The 13664-nt window shown below is 38.6% G+C and overlaps 1 protein-coding gene and 1 pseudogene across 1 annotated transcript in view; both read left to right on the forward strand.

Annotated features, from left to right (window-relative positions):
* cd81a (CD81 molecule a) overlaps positions 1 to 13664 on the forward strand; it is a 34284-nt gene that overhangs the window by 8674 nt on the left and 11946 nt on the right. The gene's annotated exons all lie outside the window — the stretch shown is intronic.
* LOC128602779 (voltage-dependent anion-selective channel protein 2-like) lies at positions 5986 to 7044 on the forward strand (annotated as a pseudogene).

Consider the following 13664-nt stretch of genomic DNA (forward strand, 5'->3'; position numbering starts at 1 on the left):
GCACCAACAACCATGCAACAGTCAAAGTTACCGAGATTGCATTGTTTCCCCATTGTGTTGTTGTGAGCATTAACTGAAGCCCTTAACCTGATTCTGCATGATTTTATGCACTGTGATATTGTCACATGATTGGCTGATTTGGATAATTGCATGATTGTGTAGGTGTGTACACCTATTAAAGGTGTGTGAGTGTATATTCCCAGTTCAGTGTAAAATATACCTATTAAAGCTATATACAGTATCTCACAAAAGTGAGTACACCCCTCACATTTTTGTAAATATTTGATTATACCTTTTCATGTGACAACACTGAAGAAATGACACTTTGCTACAATGTAAAGTAGTGAGTGTACAGCTTGTGTAACAGTGTAAATTTGCTGTCCCTTCAAAATAACTCAACACACAGCCATTAATGTCTAAACCGCTGGCAACAAAAGTGAGTGCACCCCTAACTGAAAATGGTGTTGTCACATGAAAAGATATCAAATATTTACAAAAATGTAAGGGGTGTACTCACTTTTGTGAGATACTGTAACTACCATTGATGGTACTACCCCAGTGACAGAAATAAAGGTACTAAACTGTATTTGTACTTGAGAGTTTATTTGAATGCCGAAGTTCAGTACAGTTCAAACTGAGATCCTAAATCCATTCAGTGAGGAACACCCCCCCACACACACACACACCCACCCACACCCACCCACACACTTTTTCACATGCAGCCAAGAGTGTACTTGTTCAGGCACAGTGCAGCGGTTCATCTGGCAGTGACATTAAGGCACTTCATTGTGTTAGACAACTTATACTGGATTCGCATTTTAAATGCCCAACCAATTCATGTTACTTTTAAAAGTCAGAGATCGCAGAAGGTTCCCGATTCGTTTAAACCATGTGTTTTATTAGAGACTTTGTCCAACAGACTGCTTTTGTAGTTTCAAAAGAAATTACACCAGAAACCTGTGCAGGCAGGCATAATCGTAACCATTGCACATTTCATTGTCCCAATACGACTGCTTTGCTTTATTCAACACCGGATTTGTGTTCATATTCTTTGTATTTTCAGTCAGAAAGACTAGACATCAGAAGGTAATTTCAGTTAGTGACTGGTCCACAGGTGGACTGTCCCACCACATTCCGTTTCATTCTCTGTGGGAAAATATTTGTTTATTCAGGAGCACCCTACATCTGCTTAACGGCAGGGAGTAACAAACGAGGTAACCATAACATTCCTGATGAGGAAATGAAACTCAGCACCTGGTGTTTCAACAAGGTTTAAACTGTCATGTCAGTATGATGCTTGTGTCTTGACTACCCAGTAAAATGTGTTGATATGAACCTTTTCATATCATGACTGTTGCATAATAGTTTATGATGTGTTGGAATGATGATTTATTAGGTAGACGATCGTTCCAGCTGTTGGTTGTTTTTTGTGGCTGACTCATAAGTTTTTAATCTAGTATTTTAAAGCGAGTCCTAGAGCTGGGCAATATGACAAAAAATATCATATCGTGATACTTGAGGACATTTCTACCATACACAATGTGCATCACAATCTATAGTTAGCTAACAAACTGTCAGCAAAACAGTAGTTTGCCTACAAAGACAAATAAAATTACATTTAAAAAAACGTTAAATCAACAGCATCCATTCAGTACCATTTTAAAAAATCACCATACCAACAATATCGTATTGTAAAGTGTATTGTGTCTATCATTTATCACAATATCGATATTATATTGATGTATTGCCAAGCCTTAGTGAGTCCTTTGTGTATGGGATTTGCATAATGTAACGTTTGTGATTCTAAATGCAGCCAAGCAAGTCTTATGACCTCTTACAAATTAACATTCAGCACAACATGCAGCGAGAGGATAAAAACTTATCAAAAGTTGAAGGCCTAGGAGAATGATCATTTCTGTCTAGCTTTGCTTCTGTAATTTATTTAGGAATAAAATATTTTGTATTAAAAAGTTCATTTTTACGTTTATATTTTCAAATAGTACAGAAATTCATATTTGTCCTAAATAAAGAATATACCTCATTTGAGTGGTGGTGAAGATTACTGTCAAATGGACTCCTGTGCTTAGGCCACTTCTAATTATATAGGGCTAAACGGGCCTTTGACTAATTGACTAGTAGTTCAGACCCACCAACTAGTCAATTCTGTAAATAATTATTAAAGACTCTACACATACTTATTTACTTGGAGATACTTTGTTACACAACATTAGCACTATTGTGCAACATTCCAAAAAAAAAGAGAGGAATTTGTAAACAGCGCTGTTTACTCTGATACCTGCATCTCCAGATGAAAACATTTAATGCTGGCTAACGAGTTACACACAAACTATTAATACATTATTTTAGCTAACTAAAAGTCTTTTTAAATAACAGTAGTTAGCTTTTGATGGCTAACAAGTTACCGACCCTCCCCTTTACACATAATTTATATTAGTTGCCTTTTCAAATAGCATTAGCTAAATGGGTAATTAATAAATGCTAGTTAACAGGTTACGTACACCCCCCACTTTATATTAACCACCTAAAAGCAAGCGTTTTAAATAAGCTTAGCTACATAGTCAGTTAAGTAATGCTAGTAATGCGTTACTTTATATTAGCTAGATTAATTTAGACAGTTCACCTAAACTTTGTAAACATATTCCTCAGTTGAAGCGACATTTCTGTCTGACATTTTGTTTCCGTTTATAATAGTACTTTTGCAGTGAGGGGACACTAATACTAATGCTAGTGGTATAGTATTTTATGATCATTTTATGATGATGTGCCTCGTGTTCAAAAGAGATGTAATGATCTAATTGATTTTATCATAAAAAATAAATAGAGATTTTTTTTAAAAAATGTGTTAGTCACTTGAAACTTGAAACTTGAAACTTTCAGTAAACTGACTCACCACCTCCCATGACATTTTTCCAGATTGATGAAATATATCCACAGACATCAGCTTTTTCATAATTACACCACATTTCTGAAGAACTCTGAAGCACTTTCATTCACTTTTTTCCCTCATCACACACTTTGACCTACTCTTTTTTTTTTATTGCTGTGCTTTGGAGGAATCTTGGCCCAGTTTCCAGTGTTTTCCAGTGTGACTACATTTCCTGCCTTATGGAAAACTCCATTCCTCACAAATCCACACGCAAGCCCAAGTCTTGTTAATTTTAGCCTTGTAGCTGAAAGAGCATGCTGCTAGTGGCGACAAGGAAGGACCTGACCACGAGCCTTAAGCAAAGAGGATCTGTGAGTTTTTCTCCCTGTTTAGCTTCCTCTCTTTATTGGGAATAAAGAGGCTTGGTTGAAAACTGAACCCTTCTATTTTCAGCATCCTGAATTATCTCTATTGTGCAGATCTGTTTGCTGAAAGGGGGAGCTGAGAAAGAGGGACTTGTCTGAGTTGTTGGAAAATAGGTATTTCCTGAACATTTAAGCCCTGTTTTAAAATGTGACTCACTGTGCGTTTGTATATTCACTCTTGCACATGGTTATATGAGAAAAGAAAGATAATCTCACCACTGTAGGAGGTGACTTGAGAAGTCATGGGTGTGGTACATGTTCTTTGAAAGGGAACTTTAGAAATGCTGGTGCTAAGCAATGTTCACACTACTAACAGTGACTCAGCTAGTGAAACAGCATCACATTCATAACCCTAATATCTGCAAAATAGTTTAACCAGGCCTTGACGTTGTAGCCTTTAAACTACACTGTGCTCATGGAGAGACATCGCCTATTGTGAAACTCTGCAGTTGACTGTGCTAATTTCTGGGAACAGCTGCAGATCACACACTAGAGGAATGGGTGGGAATGCAGAGCTAATTGTAGTTCAACCAAATGTATGTGGTGGCCTGGGACAACCCTTTCTGAAGTTCTGAAAATTACAAGTTTTCCTAAACTAAAATATCTGTTTTGCCCATATCTCAAACCACAAGTAACGTTCTAGCATTTTAAATTCTGGTTACCCCCAAAAGTGAAAAAGAAGAAAATTGCATATGAAGATTTCTTGCCAATTCCACTGAAAGATGCCCCACTTATTTCTACATTTCTAACCTAATCTACATCTGGAAAACCAACATCACTTCATAATGTTAAAGAATTATAATTTTATTGCCAAATAAAAGTTCTCATTTTAATTACCAACATCATCCACATCACTCTCTCTCATCAAAATAAAATTCATGCGCAGAATTTAAACAAAACATTGGTTGGGAAATTATCAATAATTCATTTGCTCAGTTATTTGGCCATTTAATGGGGGTGTAACAATGCATTGGGGGGCAAAAATGCGTACTATCAGCATTCTATTAGTTATGCATCTAATGCAGTTGCATTGTTTGAACACTAGCAGTCCCAATCTGCACATCCCATACAGTTATTATTTACAGAGCGTATTCTGGTCACATGATGTTCTTTCGTGGAGAGCATCCGCCATTACTGGGAATCATCTGCACTTGTGAAGTGACAGATAGCCAGATAGCCTCAGAATGCAATGATGAGCACACTTTATAGGTTATATGGTCAACGATGTTGGATAAAAAGAGCTCTTCAATATCTTACAAACGACACCAGCCCTGTGTTGCCCTTTATTCTCTTCCTCACTGCTGCTGCCTCACTGCTGCCTCCAAACTCAAGGAGTGAGTCCAGCAAAGAGATGGACGTTGAAGGTTCAGTAGCTGTAGTTACGGTTGAGGTGGTTGTTTTGCTGCTGCTGTTGCACCGTCTCCTTTCTTACTGCAAGCGCCTTGTTTGCACTTTTGCTTGCACATTTATAATTTGTTCTGCTGTCAGAAATTTCAGCCTTCTAAACCTGGGTCCAGGTCAGAGGAGAGAACTACTGTGTTTAGTACTTGGTCAGAAAGAAACCCCTTCCATCGGCTTTGAAGCTGCTCTGTTGCAGTGACTTGGAAAGACTTCAGTGGCAATGACTCAAAGGCAGCACCCTCAGTGGACCTCAACAGCCCCTTCACAGGTGCAGGCACTGAAGAGGTTGTGATATATATCCTTGCCTGCTCATAAACACAGTGGCACATTTGAAAGGCTTGAGAGAAGTGGAAAGCTCTTCAAGCAGACTCCACTGGTTACTGGTCCACCCATGCTTCTCCTCCAGTAAGGTTGCAGCAGCCACAATATTGGCACCATTGTCATGTACAATGGTAATGAGTTTATCAGGGTGATGTTTGCTGCTGTCTTTTGAGTGGCATGGTAGTAAGGCACACAGACATCGTCCACATATAATGGCATGTAATGCCAAGGAAGGCTTCAGTGGCTACACTTGTCCCATATATCTGCAGTTAAAGCAGTTCTGCTCTTAGTATTGTGGATGGCACCCTTGACCTTCTGGAATGCTTCCTTGGTACTTCCTCTCTATCAATTTTATAAAATGGGTTCTTGAGTGAAGAGTGCATCCTGGGTTGAGTACACTGACCATGCTTTTGAAACCTTGATCTTCAACCATTGACAGTGGCCACATGTCAGTTACCAGCATTTCCAGAATGGCGTCAGTTACAACTGCTCCTTGTTGTGGAGTGCACGGGGGATTTTTTTTCTCTGAACAAACTCACTCATGGTGTGCTATTTGGATCATTTTTACCCAAAGAGTTCTATTTATTACTGAGGATGTGAATTATGAGGAGAGATTTTGAATCATAAACACTTACAAATATACTATATGTTTATTATATCTTTTTAAAAATAGTTTAATAGTAGTATAGTAGTAATAATAATAGTATAATATACTATATATTTTTGTGGATGCACAAAAAACACTGATATTTGAGTCAGTGGTGAGGCTGCATTGGTCTTTCGCTCTACACAACAAAGAACAAACCGCCTTCGCGTCAACACGGACTTCAGGGTGAAACTTTTCCACGAGCGTCCTCTGGTTTGCTTGTTGTCCAGAAAAGCTGAAAGACTCGTGCAGCCCAGCCAGGAGACACCAAATTGTCGTAGAAATTACACAACACTCGCAGACTTGTCCTCTGAAGTTATGACTCGATCTCCTGCAGAAACATGGCCACCCCTCCATCCTACACTGATCTCGACAAAGCAGCAAAGAACGTTTTTAATAAGGGATATGGGTTTGGGCTGGTGAAGCTCGATCTGAAGACCAAGTCAGCCAATGGAGTGGAGTTTAAGACGTGTGGCTCGTCCAACATCGACACGGGAAAAGTGAGCGCAAATCTGGAGACCAAGTACAAATGGGATGAGTACGGAGTGACCTTCACTGAGAAGTGGAGCACAGACAACACACTCTGTACTGAGATCAGTGTGGAGGACCAGCTCACTAAAGGACTGAAGGTGACCTTTGACACATCGTTCTCTCCAAACACAGGGAAGAAGAGTGGGAAAGTGCAGACGGCGTATAAGTGTGAGTACGTGAACATGGGCTGTGACGTGGATTTTGATTTCTCCGGCCCGCTGGTTCACGCCGCCGGCGTTCTCGGATACGACTCCTGGCTCGCCGGCTTTCAGGCGACCTTCGACCCCGCCAAGTCCAAAACCACCCACAACAACCTGGCCATCGGCTACCGGGCGCGAGACTTCCAGCTGCACACACGTGAACGACGGTTCTGAGTTTGGAGGTTCTGTGCATCAGAAGCTGAATGATAATCTGGAGACGGCAGTGAATCTGGCCTTGGCGGCCGGGAGCAACAACACACGCTTCGGCATAGCCGCCAAATACACACTCGACTCCAACGCCTCCGTTTATGTTAAGGTGAATAACTCCAGTCTGGTTGGAGTGGGCTACACACAGACCCTCAGACGAGGAGTGAAGCTGACTCTCTCTGCGCTGGTCGATGGGAAGAGCATCAACGCTGGAGGTCATAAATTCGGCCTGGGTTTCGAACTGGAGGCCTAAACATCCTGTTCCTCCATCTGTGTGTTTGTGTTCTATGCAGAAGCAGAACATTCCATCTCTCTCTCTCACACTCACACACACAGACACACACACTCTTCGTCATTCCTCTGAGTCTCAGCACTTTAGTTATTACTCTATATTTATTTATTTCCTTCACCATCTCTCTCACACACACACACGGTGCTGGACCTGGGTTCATCTATACGTAAGATTTTTTCCCCTGAATGTAATATTTTTGTCCGTTAGCATTTCTGTAATATGCCCGTGTGTTAGTGTTGACCGTAGCCCCGCTACTCCAGGAACGATGTCGTTCTCTGCCTTTATGTGCTCCTCAGATGTTCCAAATTATGAACCCTGAAATTATGAAATCATTTGCTTTAAAGCGCACGGCTAGTTAGTTAGCCTGACCATGGTATTTATGATTAGCTTGGTGTTAACACATTGCAGTGATGAAGGAACTTAGCATTACTGTATCCTTACAGAATGAATAGAGCGTGCAACACTAACAGGACAAACACTAAATTGCGCCGCAGTAGTAGCGGGTGCTGAAGTGTTGTTACAGTCAACGCTAAGCTCTTGTGAGTGAATATAGAGTTACTGTATAATTCACATTAAAGCTGATATTCTGCTAAAAAAAAAATGATATTTAAAATAAATTACTAATTTTAAAAAATCACTTTTCACTGCACCTTATGGTTTCTGTTACTTACTGACTTTAGGCGTATTGTTTTATTTGCGTTTACTTTGGTCGTACGTTTTTAATTTGACATTACAGATCTTACTTGCGCTACCACTGTTTATCGCTGCGTCTACATTGCGAGTGAGGCACTCATTACAAATTGCTCCCATTATAATAAACGACAGAATTTCCACTGTAAGCGCGTAAATACAGCATATAATGACCTATAAACTCAAATTAAACTAAACATTTTAAGCAGTTTGCACTAATTTCCCCAAACCCTTGCACACACTAGAGCATTTTGGATGTAAATATAACTTGTAAGGACACAGCCTTCTTTGCAGCATTTAATATAAAATGCTCCGATGCCTTAGAGGACTTGGGTCACACGTTTGTTTTTCTTCTGTTACTTGGTCTGTGCTCTCTGCCTTTTTTCCAATGCGTGTTTTATCAACAGAAGTAACGCAGTGAGTAAACGTGCCCTGTGCCCTGTTCACACCAACTAATCAATAATGAGATTTATTGACAATGTTTTTCATAATCGATTATTATCTATTTTAGCAGTTGGTTGTTCCAGTTCTAGTTGCATGTGTTTTTAAAAATGAAGATGCATTTGAGATTTTAGGTTTACAGATGCATTATGTGATCGCACCTCTTCCTCATGGATTAGAGAAATCCATGAGGCTGTAGATCAAATCGTAGCTATTGCGATCATCTTCAGTGTCCTGCAGAGAAATGGACAAAGGAACAAACCCAACTCTGTTCATTAGGGTCTATAATGTGAGTGTAATCTCTGTGCAAAACTAAATAAAGAGCGTTGAGCTAGTTCCATGGCACAAGCCAAGCCTGTGTTTGCATTTGAATAACCAAAGCCAGCCCTAATAGTTTGTCAGAATAAGTTATTCATATGCTGAAAACCATCATCACAACATGTAAACCTATTACACAGGCAAATGACATTAGCAGCCATAACCTGCACACAGACCACATGAAGCCTGTAGGATGTAAGCGCATGAGTACACTTACAAAAAACCTCCAGGGGAAAAAAAGTTTACATGGTAGTACTTGCTAACTGTGATTTTCTAGTTACAGTCAAACTCAGTTTACACTCATGCCCGTGTTACAGAGAATAACATGACTGAAGCCACATATATTGCATACATTTGTTCAGAGCTGCATGGCATGAATGAAAAGTATATATTGTGATCACGATACGTCTTCCACGATAGGTCTTCAAACATACCATTGTGTTTTGTTTAAAATTAGACCCGAATTCATTTGTCCAGTGTTGCGTTTTCATTTTTTTTTTCTGTTAGGATGGCACACATCAGACTTTCAGTTATGTTGGGCAATATGGCTTTTCGTGTTGAACTCTGCCTGGCATGGCTCACTCCTATTAGCGCTAACCCACACAGACACAGTCATAATACAAAATGAAGGAAAGCAGATTGATATTATTACAGTAGATGTAGATAGAGAGGGCTCATGTGAGGAGTGAGTTTAACCCCTTAGAATAACGGGAGCTATTTATTGATAGAAACTTACAATCCTCACTCTGATAATTATATACAGTTTTATGGCCAAATGTTTTACACCTGACCATCACACCCATATGTGATTCTTTCCCAAGATGTTGCCACAAAATTGGAAGCACACAATTGTTTATAATGTCTTATGTATTCTGTAGTATTAAGATTTCCATTCACTGGAACTAAGGTTCCAAGCCTGTTCCAGCATGACAGTGCCCTGTGTACAAAGTGAGGTCCATGAAGACATTGTTTGCCAAAGTTGGAGTGGGAGAATTAGAGTGGCATGCACAGAGTCCTTACCTAAACCTCACCGAACACCTTTAGGATGAATTGGATCGCTGACTGCACCCCAGGCCTCCTCATTCAATTTCATTGTCCAGCTTCACGATTATGCTTGTGGCTGAATGAGCACAAATCCCTACAGCCACATTCCAAAATCTAGTGGAAAGCCTCCCAGGAAAGTGGAGGTTATTATAACAGCAAAAGGGAGGACTAAATCTGGAATGGGATGTTCAGCAAGCACATAGTTTGTGTATCGGTGTGATGTCAGGTGTCCAAATACTTTTGGCCATTTAGCGTACCTTCACTATAGCTAATCAGGGATGTGGATCAAATAGTGCCTGGGCGCCCAGTAGAAGCAGATTTCATGTCCAGGCTATTAGATGTTTTTCCCCATAGTTGCACAGTGAACATGTAGGTTTAACAATCAGAAAAAAGTGACCTATTCCTATTATTGATTTTCATAGACCATGTATGGGGCTATTTTTAAAATTAATGTGCTTCACGCTGGTCTGAACCGCTCTTTCTGAATCCTACCACCTGCTGCACTACATACATCAGCCATGGCACATGAGCTGGTAATACAATTATTATTAGCCAGATTATGTTGAGATGTTAAAAAAAAAGGTTTGATATAAAGCCATCATATAATTCTCCTGCTTACTACACACAGTCACCTCATGGTTAAACATGTCAAGAGAATCTAAAGACACTACCCAGATATTAAAACTTTTACAAGGACAGAACTCCACATATAGCATCCAGTGACACGTAGCATTTTTAATAAGGGCACAAAGATGATGGGGTACAATATGAACTTTGTTAGAAGAAAATGACTATAAACTTATTTGTATCTCATAGTCTGTATTAATGCACTTAACTAGCTAGCTTGCCATATGTTATCAGCTTGTGCTGATCCATTAGTTTCTGGGCAACCAAAACATAGGACTGAGCAAACACATTGGAGCTTTTACTTGCCTGGTGGGCTAGCTAATACATTTATGATTTCTCCACCCATGACTATAGGTTATAGTAGTTACTATGTAATATGATATGATATGATTAAGACAAGAGCGTAAGGCATAAAATCACCTCCCAGCAGATGTCCAATGACCATACACTTTAAAAAAAAAAAAAAATAAGAATAATATTTTTTTTATCCCCCCTAGCCTTTTTCTTCACTGTACTCCTCAAAACACTGATTTTGCTAAGGAAAAACACGTCAGCTCAGTGTTGTGTGTGTGGTTAGCCTTGCATGAAGAATGCACAGAACAAAGTGCTAGAGGAACCGAGCCTGGATGGGGTGACTCAATTATCCCTAATGGGAGGAGAGTGATATATCCATAGAAACCGAATTGCTTGAGGGTTTCTGCTTTGTTAATGTCTAAGTCCAGCATGGACGAGAGGCTTTTGGAGGCAGAATTATGCATCAGGCTAATGGGCTTCTTGGGCATTAGGCGTGAGTTTTCCCGTACTTTCTCCGTTCATAAATCTTTGTGAAATATTGCTTTCACAAATCTTTTAAGAGCCAATCTTATTTAATATTACGTACACAGCACAATCTAAACTCTATCTAATGTTACATCACAACAAATGAAGAAATTTCCATGAGCCACAGTGAAAAAACCTGTGAAAAACTGCTGGCTGAATTGTGCTTTTACTTAATGTCTGAATAATTTAACATGAAACATGCAGTATCGAAATATTTTAACATTTATTTGAACTACATGTAAGTAAAGTAAGTATAATAATAACTTGTATTAAAAATAATGATAACTGTGATCTCTCAGAAGAGTGTATTGTGTTGTAATATATCATAACTATATAAGATTGTCTTATTATCCAGCTCTAATATACATTACCAAGAGAACATTTAAACTAGAAATTATACCTTACAATTAAAAGCCGCACAGCAACAAGTTGCTGATTGGATGTTAGCAAATTATGCATTTAATTTAATTTTGAGTTGGTCTTTTTGTCTTCTTTTTTTAATTTTTCTAAATATAGAAATGAAACATTCTTGAGCTTTGCTGTTCCTAGGAATTTTTTTACTCCTGCTTGGTGTAATATGTCTGTTCTGACAGTGTCTTCATATCAGTCCTGGGATTTCGGAACGCTCAACCTTCCAGTGAGAACGTTCACCACTAAGCCAGGACTGCTAACTTCATGATCTAAGTTTTTTTTCTCCATATTATCTGTAATGGTAGGAATGGTGGCATGTTATTAAAGCGAGAGCAACCTGTTATCCTCTTCGAAAAAATAAACGATGAATTTTGAAGACACAAACTGATTTTGTTGTGAGAAATCTTGCAGATTTTAACTTTAATTACTCCTAACTCTCTGCTGAAAATACTCATTAATTAGTCGCAAAGTCATGCCAAGAGAGATCTTATAATAACAGCATTCCAAATCACCTGGATTAAGGAAGAGAATTAACTTAAACCGGAGTTATTCTAGAAAAGCATTAATAGAACCCACAATGACTGTCTTAAAGTACGGGTGTGGACCTATTGTGCTTCCCAAGCCTCCGCAGTAGCAAACTGCAATTTTCATACTAATGACAAAATGAGACAAATGTATTTTGACAGTTTGAAGTTTGCTCAGTCTTGAAGGAATGGCGCAAGAACACTTATCCGCATGTAGCATCTGGTCATGGTCATCTTGATTGGTTTTATCTTTTTAAGTTTTGTGAAGTAATGCCATCTACTTTCAGTAGGATTGAACTAGAAATCGATAAGCATAATAAAAAAAAATATGAAAATAGTTTACAGTCTAATATAGTTAAAATGATTGAGAATTATTAAATATTTTACATGACCTGTGTTTGATCTTATATGAACATTTACTTATATGAACTTCCCTTCTAGGGTTAAAAAAAAAAAAAGACACCATTTTATAATTGCCATTTAAGCATGGTCTGTTATTTAATTCTGTCTGATTCCATTTATACTTTAGTACAGTCTGCCAGGAAGGGAAAAAATGAATCATTTTTTTGTCGTGTTGGTCAGTTCCTGTAAGCCATACTATAAGCCACAAGTTGGTGGTTGCAGAGTTTTGCATACATATATTATTGGCATTGTACACTCTGTTCATATTATACCCTTCCCTTAAGTTTCCTGTTTAAACAAAAAAAAAGTCACTATGTCGTCACTTCTTGTGCCACTCTTCCGCACATTGTGTACACGTGCATGAGTCTCCTGGTATTACTGATTTGCATCATCCAACTCCTCCTAAATACATTTTTAAAAAATAATAATAATAATAATAATAATAATCTCCTCCTGAATACATTAAAAAAAAAAAGGAAGTTCTGTTTGTCCATGACCAAACTAGGTTACCATGACTACAGGTACAAGGGCTGTCACTAGAAGTTGTTGGTCTCTATGATGCCAGATAAGGGACCTGTGGGTTTCTAATTGAACATGCTGGGGGTTTCTAGTTGACAGTGCTAGAAATCCCCATATTGGTAAATAGGATGAGAGTTAACTCTCAGGAAACCCCCCAAAAATATAAATAGAAGCATACAGTCAGTGACTGGTGTGATGATGACAAAATAATATTGTGAATAGGAATGAGCAGAGGACAGTCTTCATGATTTCAGCAGCATTTCACAGGTAGAAATCAAATTTCTAAATATGAAAAATACATACGGATACCAATCTAGTGGTTCTGCTTCCATGCATAAAACACACTGACCACTTATTTTTTTCCTCACTTATTTCCTCACATTATTCTAACTGAAACAGCATTTATTCAATTACATGAATTGTAAGACAAAATGGGAAGTACATGTTTAATTTTTTTAATTTTATTTGTTTTAAAACCTTAAGCTTAAAAGAAAATCTAAGCAATACAAAATGAACGTTGTATAGTGAGCACCTTTAAACACTTCAAATGAGTGGTCTCAGCTCATCAATTTGTGTTATGTGTACTTAACATAAGCTGATGTCAGGGTTTTGAATGTCTGTTGAACGGAAAACCTCTCCTACAGAACGACATCTTGTGTAACATATTTAATCTTGAGCATTTTTAAAGTGCGTCTTTGCGAGCCAGGCAGGACATCGTCATTATATTGCTTTAATTGAGTCTGAGAAGGGAAAGGCTCGTGTAAGAGTTCACTTTTAAGAGCTTTTAAAGGAGGTGAAAGGAAAAGTGCGTTCGTGGCCGGCCGCCAAGTGGGCAGAAAGACCACACCTGTTTGGAAACTCCCAAATATGATCAATCTTAATAAGCGGCTGTCTATAGCACGTTATGTTGATTTGATTTATTTTGATTTATCTGTATTTGTAGCAGGGCACTTGTTGGA

Source organism: Ictalurus furcatus, chromosome 27, assembly GCF_023375685.1.
Source record: "Ictalurus furcatus strain D&B chromosome 27, Billie_1.0, whole genome shotgun sequence".
NCBI lineage: Eukaryota > Metazoa > Chordata > Actinopteri > Siluriformes > Ictaluridae > Ictalurus > Ictalurus furcatus.